Raw genomic sequence first — 9786 nt, 5'->3', positions numbered from 1 at the left:
ACCGAGAACCCCACATTTTTTTCTGATTTACGAGCACAATTGCATAATTCATCCAGATTTGAAATGTTCAGTTGTAAGTTTCAAGCTGCTAAAATTTCTTATGCTTCCAAATGACGTGCCCAAAAATTACTACTGAATTGCTTTGCATATGACTGTTTTCAGATATCCTCGCCCACCAAGGCACTACCAGAAATCATGTTCTCCTGTCCAAACAATCAACCTTCCGTTCACCAAAAAACAGTTAGGATAGTTCAACAAAGAAAGAAAACCTAACCCATTTGTAAACTGCATGAAACTATCAGACAGAGCCAAAGGTTGATTAGCAACCCACCTAAAGTACATGGAGGTCCTAAATGTGTGTTGTTATCAGTCATGTACTGGGCCACATGTCCATGTTGTCTCCCTCAAGCAACTAAACAACTACACATGCAAGCAGAGGAACAATGAAGAAAATCTTGTGTTCAAGAAAAGTTTTAAACACAGCACCAATCCACCCATCCTCAACAAGTGAAGCAACATGCTTTTCCAGCCACAGATCATGGCCAACATGGACCAAAGTACCACATAGATCTGTGACCAGCGGAACAGAATAAACAGGTAAAATTTAACAGACATCATTGGAAGCATAATGGAGGGACAGCAAAACGGCAAATGCACATCTTTCCAATTACTCCCATCTACCCTGGCAGTGGCAGCAGTGGCCAATGTGGCAAATATTGCCTAAACTTCACTGTTTACCATTTCTACCTACATTCCACATTTTCACCTACTACAGTGTATGTTATGTGCAGGTGCCACAGGCTAACCTAGTGAGGAACTTGTAAAGGGGTACTGTGGTTGCATGCAGGTGAAGAGAACCCAAATTTGCAGAACTTTACATATCCTGAAGCTAATGGAACAAAGTGGATACAGTTCCCTATCTTACCACCAAGAAGAAACATGAGATTATCTTGACAGATATTGGCATTGTCATCCGATTTCCCAATCTTAGTTAGACCACACTAAAAAAGTCACATCAAGACAAGTGCTGGCCTTCCTTTTTGACAATGGCCGCTCAAAGCATCAGATCCCTAGAGCACACTCACATAAGCAATGACAGCAGCAATGGTCCTTGTCATCCCAGTACCAGACGAAATAATCAAATAAAAAATTGCTCGCATATCAAGCCAGTTCACTAAACAACTCTCAAATCTCCAGGTACCAATGATGCGTGGAACTGTGGAAGACTGAAAACGGCCATGAACCATTGCCATTATTTGTCATGCCTCGTAGTAAGGATGAAAACGGTCGGAAACGGTCGAAAAACTCCTAAATTGTTTTCTACTTTTACATTTGAAATACGAAAACAAAAGCGAAAACGGTAAAACCGGACACGAAAACGAACGCGAACTTACGAATTATCGAGAATTTCGAAAACGAACCAATTCGAGCGGATTTATGTCGAACACGGTCGATATACGAAAACTCAATACGGAATACCGACCCGTAGACCAAGTGCATGACGAAGTACATACATGATCAAGTTCAAGTGCATATAATAATTAACAAGTGCATATTATAGAAACATGAACTCAAACTGAGTCAGAATAATTTTATTAATCTTTTTAGAATAGATGTAGTATTTTATTTTAAAGATTTATTCAGATTTTTCTTTTGAGTAACAAAGATATATTCGGCTGATGCAAAAACTATCAAATGATTGACTTTGCAGGTGGGGGTTAAATCGATGAGCTTGATGGGCTATGGCCCAGGTGGGCTTTCACGTAGATGCTGCTGGTTTCCTGACATTTAGCACCATCTCGTGAGGTGAAGAGAGATGAGGCTGGACGCCGTCTATAAGAGAGTGCAGCTGGCCACCAGTAAAAAGAACGCAGCTACGTGGTGAACAACCTGTAATTGGGCTATATGACCTGTGCAGTTGGCCAAATTCGGTTTAAACCGAATTTTCAATTCGGAATATTTCAAATTAAAAGTAGAAAAGTAGAAAGCGGTCGAAAAATGTCTAAACCGTTTTCTACTTTTACATTTGAAATACGAAACATCTGAAATGCGAAAGCGAAAACGGTAAAGTCGGACAAGAAAATGCGGATTCGATCGGATTAAATATAGAAAACGGTGCGGGTTCGGTTCAGGATATTCAAGAGACAACTGCTCCACTTAACAATCCAGTCCTCCCTGAGACATCAGTTAGTGACATACCTAACTAAAAGATGAGCATGTGACCATGTGCTACATAATAACATAAACAAGAACTTGTCATCACGAGCTGGCATATGCATGAACAGAATTATTGCATCTTTTATATTCTATAATTCAACATCGCATCTGCGGTCATCGGATAGTTGTGATAAAGCTAACTGCATTACTGCGTTTAACAATAATAATCTGGAGATAATGCCATGGGGATTCAGCGCTCACCTCCGCTGTCACGCTCCGGGCAACTCATCGACCTGCCGACCTTGCCGCCGGCGTGGTCTTGTTGGCGGCTATGATTGACCACCTTCGCCGAGCTTACCCTGAACCCCGCCCCGGACCTGCCGGCCGTCTCAGGCATGGCCTCATCAGGGGGCAGCTCCACGTACTTGGCGGCACCCATCTCCATCTGCGCGATGCGCACGGCGCCGAACAGCCTTTCAGGCAGCTCCTCCTCGGACTGGGACTCGACGAGAAACCCCATGTCGATGGTCACCGACGTGACGGCGCCGAGCGCGAGATGCAGGATGGCGCTGGCGATCGCGGAGCTGCCGATGTCGACGTCGATCTCGAGGTAGTCGTCGCCCTTGTGGTAGCGGCACGTGAGCGCGCGGCCGAGCAGGCAGGCCGCGTAGTTGCCGACGGTGGCGCGGACAAGCCAGGGGCCCTTGACGATGCGGTTGGCGATCTTGAAGCGCGCGTTGCGGTACGCGTCGTCGCCGTGGATGAAGCGGCCCAGCAGCGAGTCCGGCGGGATGGGCGCCTCCGCCGCGAAGTAGAACACGGCGCTGTACGCGTCCGGCCGCTCCGGCACCTGCGGAATCACAAGCACCGGGACGCGTCACCAAACAAAGAAAAATCGAATCTTTTTTCTTTTCTCCTGCCTCGCTCCTCACGGGGAGAAAATTGTAATTATAAGACACCATAGGACTCCAAACATTGACTTCGTTAAAATGTCCCTTGAAACACTGGCTTCTTGTTTTCATGACATTTGGTGTATTTTAATTTATTTTTAATTTAAATGCATGTATTTCTCTTCTCTTGTGACTCTTTTGCCCTTCTGCCCCTTTTGCATGCGATTGATCGTTCTATCCTCCTATTGTTTCGTCTACCCTTCTCGTACACCTTAACCCTGACCCGACGCCGCCGCCATTCCTCGACACTCCGCCATGGATGGGCAAGAGGCCCGACGACTTGGACCTCCCGCCGATCGCCCGTGCCCTTGCGGCCCCAGCCGCAGACCACGCTCGACCCCAGCCCCAGCCGCTCGACGTCTCTGGCTTGGCCGCCCCGTTTGCAGTGCAGCAGGTTCTGAAACTTAACTTGCTGAAATTTCATAAAACATGTGAAGTGTGCCTTCCGTAGCATTGTCAGACACTGTTGGCAGAGCATGGAGGACAACGCGAACTCGCGGAGGAGCCTGCCGGCACCAGCCATGGAGGAGGAGAAGACGAGAACGGAGGCGCGGGGCCGTGGATGGCGGACCGGAAGGGCGCAGTCGCGGTGTCGTGGCCTTGCGGGTACGGGGGGTGTGCGGGCGACGGAGAGGACTTGCGAGCCCGTAACCTTAGATCGAGTGGCACAGAGATGAAACAACAGTGATTCAGAATCAGAAGAGAAGAAAAATGTGACGCTCTGTGACTCAGCAACATATTCGTGCTGTCAGAGAAGGAAGACGCGATACTTCCACCTGACCTGAGTGACATTTTGGCCGTGATGCGATTCACGAATTCTGACTAACCACATGATAACTGATGACAAGCATGCCTATCACGTAAACTAAACAGCAGAACAAAACTTTTTTCTTTTCCCTTATGAAATCGATCTGAATGTTCATATGTCGTTAACTGACAAGCATGACTATCACGTTAACTGTACATGGCGGCCAGCCAGCCCAGGCCATGGCCAGCCAGCCAAAAGCGCCCTGCACCAGCCAACCAACGTGAATGAAACGTTCCTAACAGCAGAAGGGCAAAAGGGGCATCTTAGGGACAAAATACATGTATTAAGATTCAAAAAGAGGTGAAATACACTTAATGTCATGGAAAACAACAAGCCAACGTTTCAAGAGTCATTTTAACGAAGTCGACAATTGAAGTCCTATAATTACGAAGCGTGTTGTTTGGAGTCCTGTAATTGCAATTTTCTCCCTCACGGGCGGGCATCACGCGCCTCCCTGTCCCTGGTGGTAGAATCTAGGTGCGGTGCGATGCGATCGAGGTCGGGCGGTGGGGGAGGGTGCACCCGGAGATTGACTGCGAGGAGGAAGTGCGCGGTGGGGTCCTTCCTGAGGCGGGCGCGGTGGAAGGCGGCAGCGACATGGTTGTCGTCGCGGGCGAGCACGTGGTCGAGGCGGGCGTGGGAGTGGAGCAGCCAGTCCGCGGCGGACGGCGCCTTGTCGCGCTTCCCGCCGCCCCGCGCGCAGGTGAAAGAGGTCCCCTGGCGGCGAGGCCCAGCCGTTGGCGCCGCGGGACTTCGCTTTCGGAGGAGCTGCCTACAAAACAGTGGGGGGTGGGATGGCCAAGGTCTTCTGGAAGAAAAATAATAATAAATGAAATACTGGTACTGAAAAAAAATGTCACGCGGTGCCTTTGCTTTTAAGCACATCGACCTTCCTTTAATTTGTTGCCAAGCTCATACGCTGAGCAATGTGACAATCCAACGCTCGGCGTGTTCGTCGGTTGGTTTCTAAGCTGGTTTGGGTTGGCTAGTACTAGTTTGTTGTGAGAGAAAAACACTGTTGACTGATTGAATAAGCCTGGTTGAAACCAACAAACGAACAAGGTGACTCAACAAGGTTAAAAAAAACAAAACATGAATATGTAAAAGATTAAAAAAATTAAAACACCTTAGACCATCTAATGGCCTGTTTGGATCTATTAGCACTAAAAATTAGCTAATAGTTACTAATTTTTAGCTAGTTAATTTTTAGTAGGAGACTGTTTGGATTCACCTACTAATAGGTGGTTGGATAGTGAGCTGAAGGTATATATGAACCATTAACGTCTCTAAACCTGCTAATAAAACTGATAGTTAACAACCCTTCAACTAATAATTTAGTGCTAAGATCAAACAGACCCTAAGTATTTTTAGGAGATGTAATATATAAGAGATCCGATGGAGATGGTTTTAGCCTTTCCCTTTGCCCAAAGGCATCATGCCCATTTGCGCCTCGTAAAACATGCACCCTCTTTTGTATTACTAATATATAGAGGCTATTAAAATAAAAAACTAGACATTATATGTCCGCATTTTGTCCCAGACGAGGTCATCCTCTGTCGACATCTTTATCCGTACTTCACCACCGGATTTCTCAACATGCCTGTAAGAGCATTTCTGAATCTTACTTTTTAAATCATTATTTAGATAATCACTTACATAAAAACCACGTTCTATATATTTTCACTTTTCAACAGTTCTTCTATATTTAATGCGTACTCTAGAGAGCCATTCTCGTCTTCTATTTTTTGGCTAGCAATAAATACGGAATAAAATATGGGTAGTTTTTTTTAACCAAAATCTCTATTCCTAGCAATTAAAAATAATATAGAGAGTCTCTCGAAGATGCTCCGAAGAAATGAAAATGGATAGGGTCTTAGCTGGTTAGATTTTCTTGTAGACGTAACCTGCTGACTTAGGGTTAATTTCTGGACTTAACACGGAGGCTCGTATCTTCTAAATTTACTTCAATAATTTAATTGCACTAATCTTTTAGTGGTAAATGGCATGTTCGTCAATAATTATATATCTATGATGACTTCGTTAGTCTTAAGATTTTTTTTTGGCTGAGTCTTTCGAAAGCACTCATATACGTCCTTGTGTCCATAGGAGCGAGTGTCAATGTATGATTGTGAGCGGGATGAATATGCATCGTGGGCGTCTGTGTCTATATTGACAGTGGTTTGAAAAAAAGTTCTAGATGGGATAGAAGATAATATGGATTGATGTCTTGGACATTTTTCCCACCAGTTTACGCGAAATAAGAATTGTTTTGGATAAAGATAAATTAAGAATAAAGGTGACTTTGAAATAAAGCATTGTTTCCCCCTTTTACTCTATATTATGTTTTCAGATGGTTCTCAACATTACATTTCTTTAACAGATTTGTTAAACATATATGATGATCTACATCTTGCAAATACATAAGTCACCTAAATTTTGAACCTAGATTTCACAAGAATAATATAGTAAGGAGATTAAAATATGGTAGCTTATGAGCTTGTCCAATATGGTGAACATGTTCAAAAGCACGATAGGACATGGTTGCTGATGTTTCAAGTTGAGCTTTTGGTGCTGTGCAATTTTTGCATTTTGGTCCCTTTTTAAAACATTTTTTACAAAAAGACCTCTGCCAAAACTTTTGCTACAAATAGACCATTTTTAAGCGTCTTAGGAAATCACGCCTAGGTATGAAGGTCGGCGTCGACTGACACGACGCCGAGTCCTTGCCACGTCACCGACGACTCCGGGGCTGGCGCATGGGGCCCAGTACGTCGGCGTCGTGTCAGCCAACGCCACAGGCCTAACTTTGGCGCGGTGGGGAGTCACGCCGAGCTCTTGGCACCATCCGGCGCGCGGCCCAGGCGGCCCAACAACGCTTCGTGGGCCAAGAGGTCGGCGTGCGATCAGCTGACGCCGAGACGCTAACCTCGGCGCGGCCCGACTCAACGCCGAGGTTCGGTCAGTTGAGGCCGCGCCGCGGCCCCCTTCTTCCTCCTCCCTCCATTCAGAACCAACAGGTGGCCATTTCCCACTCCCTCTCTCTTCCCACGAACCCTAAATCCTAAATCCAGCTCTTGGGAGGCCAGATCGAGGGTTTTGACGTTTTGCCAAGGTACTCCTCTTTCCCCTCTTTCATTTCATCCATTTAGATTCGGTTGTTTGTGTTTTTTTTAACTTGGCATTATAGGTTTGGTTCATGTTCATGTCATTCATGCAATGTATGGTGGTTCAAATGATTGAATGACCCAAATGTATGGTTGTTGTTGTTGTTGTTGTTGTTGTATATGTTCTGGTTTATAATCATTGAGTTAATTTTTGTGTTTGTTGGGATTCAAATTTGCTTAGGGTTTATAATGAAAAGCTTATTTGGGAGGTATGGTGATTTAGTGTTAGTAGCTTTATATTCGTTGCAAGGTACTTTGGATTGATTTTTTTTCTACGTAATGTTAGGATGCCAAGGCGTGGTAAAGCTCGTATTCCAAGGTAATCCCAATGTTTATTCATTATTTGTGCAACAAATAGAAAACCCTAGGTTTATGTTTGGTTCTCCGTTAATATGACTAAATTCTTTCAATTGTAGCTATGGTCGCTAGAGGGCAAATCCCTACGACCTAAAGCCTCTCCCTGAAGGTGTTCCTCGACCCATGTGCTTTTATGGTGATCCTTGCAAGGTAGACATCTCTGAAGATGAGGAAACATATAGACAGAGGTACTGGATGTGTCCCAATTATGCATGGGAACCTACAAAGCAACAGTGCCGTACATCGATTGTGAGGAATTTTTATTGTGTGTTAATTAATTTTCTTGTGATATTAAGTATTGCTTATTTATTTGTTTTGTAACAATTTGTTTTTCTTGCATACCGTTCCACCACTGTGTGACTTTGAGCAGTGGATTGACACTGAGATCAAGGAGTCGAACAAGCAGCATCCAGAAGGCCTGAAGGAGTGGGATGCGGAGGTTAAGGAGAGGTTTGAGCAGAGACGCAGACAGGAGGCTATAGAAAAGGAGCATAAGGAAGAGGAGGAAAGGAGGTGTGTTGTTGCGTACAAGGCGGAGAGGGAGAAGAAGCTTGAGCGTGTGCGCCGAGCGAAGACAGCGATGGAGGAGAATCCCGATGCCCAGAGGAAGGGAAAGTGGCCTCGTTGCACTCAGTAGGTATTTAGTTTATTCATGAGCGATGTCGTGTAGCCCTGGACTTTTTTTACTATGTTATAATGCACTCTGCTTTTATTTCAGATAAACTTATTTCCTGGACTTTTTTTACTATGTTGTAATGCACTATGCTTTTATTTTAGATGGTCTTATGCCATGTACTTCGTTAACTATCCTAGGGACTGTAGTGCTACTGTTTGTATCACTGAAAAGGCTACTTGTGCTGTTGTAGTTACTGAAAGGGCTACAAGTACTGTTGCAGTCAATGAAAAGTTTATTAGAAAACTCACTGAAAAGCCTAGATTCATTTCCAGGACGATGGCAATCCTCGCAAAGCTGACGGTACAAGAAGGCAAGTATAGTCGAGCCCCAACTCCTATTGCCGGCATCCTCATAGTTCCAAAGGCATGGGATGTACATCTAGGATGCCGTGTCTCTAGTGCCGTCAGGGAAGAGAACCATACCAAACATGTGTAGGACGTAGGCCCGACAGTAGTATGCCACGGTCTGGGCATCTACATTGGGTGGGCACTCCCAAAACTGCTAACGAAGCCACCTCAGGGACACCCCACTGTTGCGCCGTTTCTTGCCAGCCTCAATTGCCGCTAGGGGACGTCCCAAGAAGTGCTCAACCCGCTACTGCCATCATTCAGACTCTGTGTCTCCTGTCACTGGGAATCCTCGGATTTTGACTCCAAGGATCATGGCAATGTCCTCGAGAGTGATCGTCATCTCCCCGCACGGTAGGTGAAAGCTGTGTGTCTCTGGACGCCACCGATCTATCAACACCGTCAGCGTCGCTGGGTTGAAAGGTGGCATGCCTCGACGACAAACACGAGCAATGGTAGCAAAGTTTGCCAGCTTCAGGAGGGGTGTGTACCTCTCGTCGTAGACCATGGTCATAGAGGCCTCATGTGTCATTGGCCTCAGCACATTCAAAACCTACAAAAAAAGACAAGCATGAAAAAGTATTAGTTCATGTCACTTTATAAAGAGCATGGACTATAGAGCAAAAGATGAACAATGCACTGTTTCATACAAATTATTGAATATACCTCTCCGTTCTCGATCCTCCAAGCCCGGTGGTGCTCATCGAACCTTGGATCAAGAAGGGGAACCGATCCATCCTGCAACATAAGGAATGCCAAAACATTAGTATAAGTTAAAGCATGTATATGTGGTACGAAGTAACATAACAATAACAAAATAAAAGTAAACCAATACACTATTACACAAAGCAATTTAAGTAGCTAGCTTGGTGGATACCTGTTGTCTAAGTAGTTCAGGATATTTTCTCTTATTGTGGTCCATCTTATGGCAACCAGAGCAATGACTCTTTTGGGTGTCCTCTACAAAATGTGTCCTAACCTTACTCATGGTTGATCTACCTTTCGTGGCTCGGTCCATGTCCATCCTGAACTGCTTTCGCCGCCTAGGTCCTCTACTCTTCTAGAGTAAACCAAGATCAGCCACATACTTGGGGCCATCATAAGTAGGCCATTGACTCTCGTCAAGAAATGGCTTGAACTGAGGATTCCAAGTGCTCATTAGGTTCCTCAAAGAGAACTCCGCGGCCATACAGGGAGGGACCTCAGCGTCAACACGTCTAAGACGACAGGCTGTAATCATGTGGGAGCAAGGCCTATGGTATATGGTCAGTTTTCCACACGTACACTTGTTCTCATTAATCACTACTTTATGTTTTCGAGCATCCCG

The 9786-nt window shown here is 45.2% G+C and overlaps 1 pseudogene; it reads right to left on the bottom strand.

Annotated features, from left to right (window-relative positions):
• Positions 1–2145: 2145 nt before the first annotated feature.
• On the bottom strand, positions 2146–9381 carry LOC136524506 (protein ENHANCED DISEASE RESISTANCE 2-like; annotated as a pseudogene).
• Between the last annotated feature and the right edge of the window lie 405 nt (positions 9382–9786).

The sequence above is a fragment of the Miscanthus floridulus genome, chromosome 18 (assembly GCF_019320115.1).
Source record: "Miscanthus floridulus cultivar M001 chromosome 18, ASM1932011v1, whole genome shotgun sequence".
Lineage (NCBI taxonomy): Eukaryota > Viridiplantae > Streptophyta > Magnoliopsida > Poales > Poaceae > Miscanthus > Miscanthus floridulus.
Note: the sequence above shows the minus strand (reverse complement) of the source record. Positions and strands in the feature narration are given on the sequence as shown.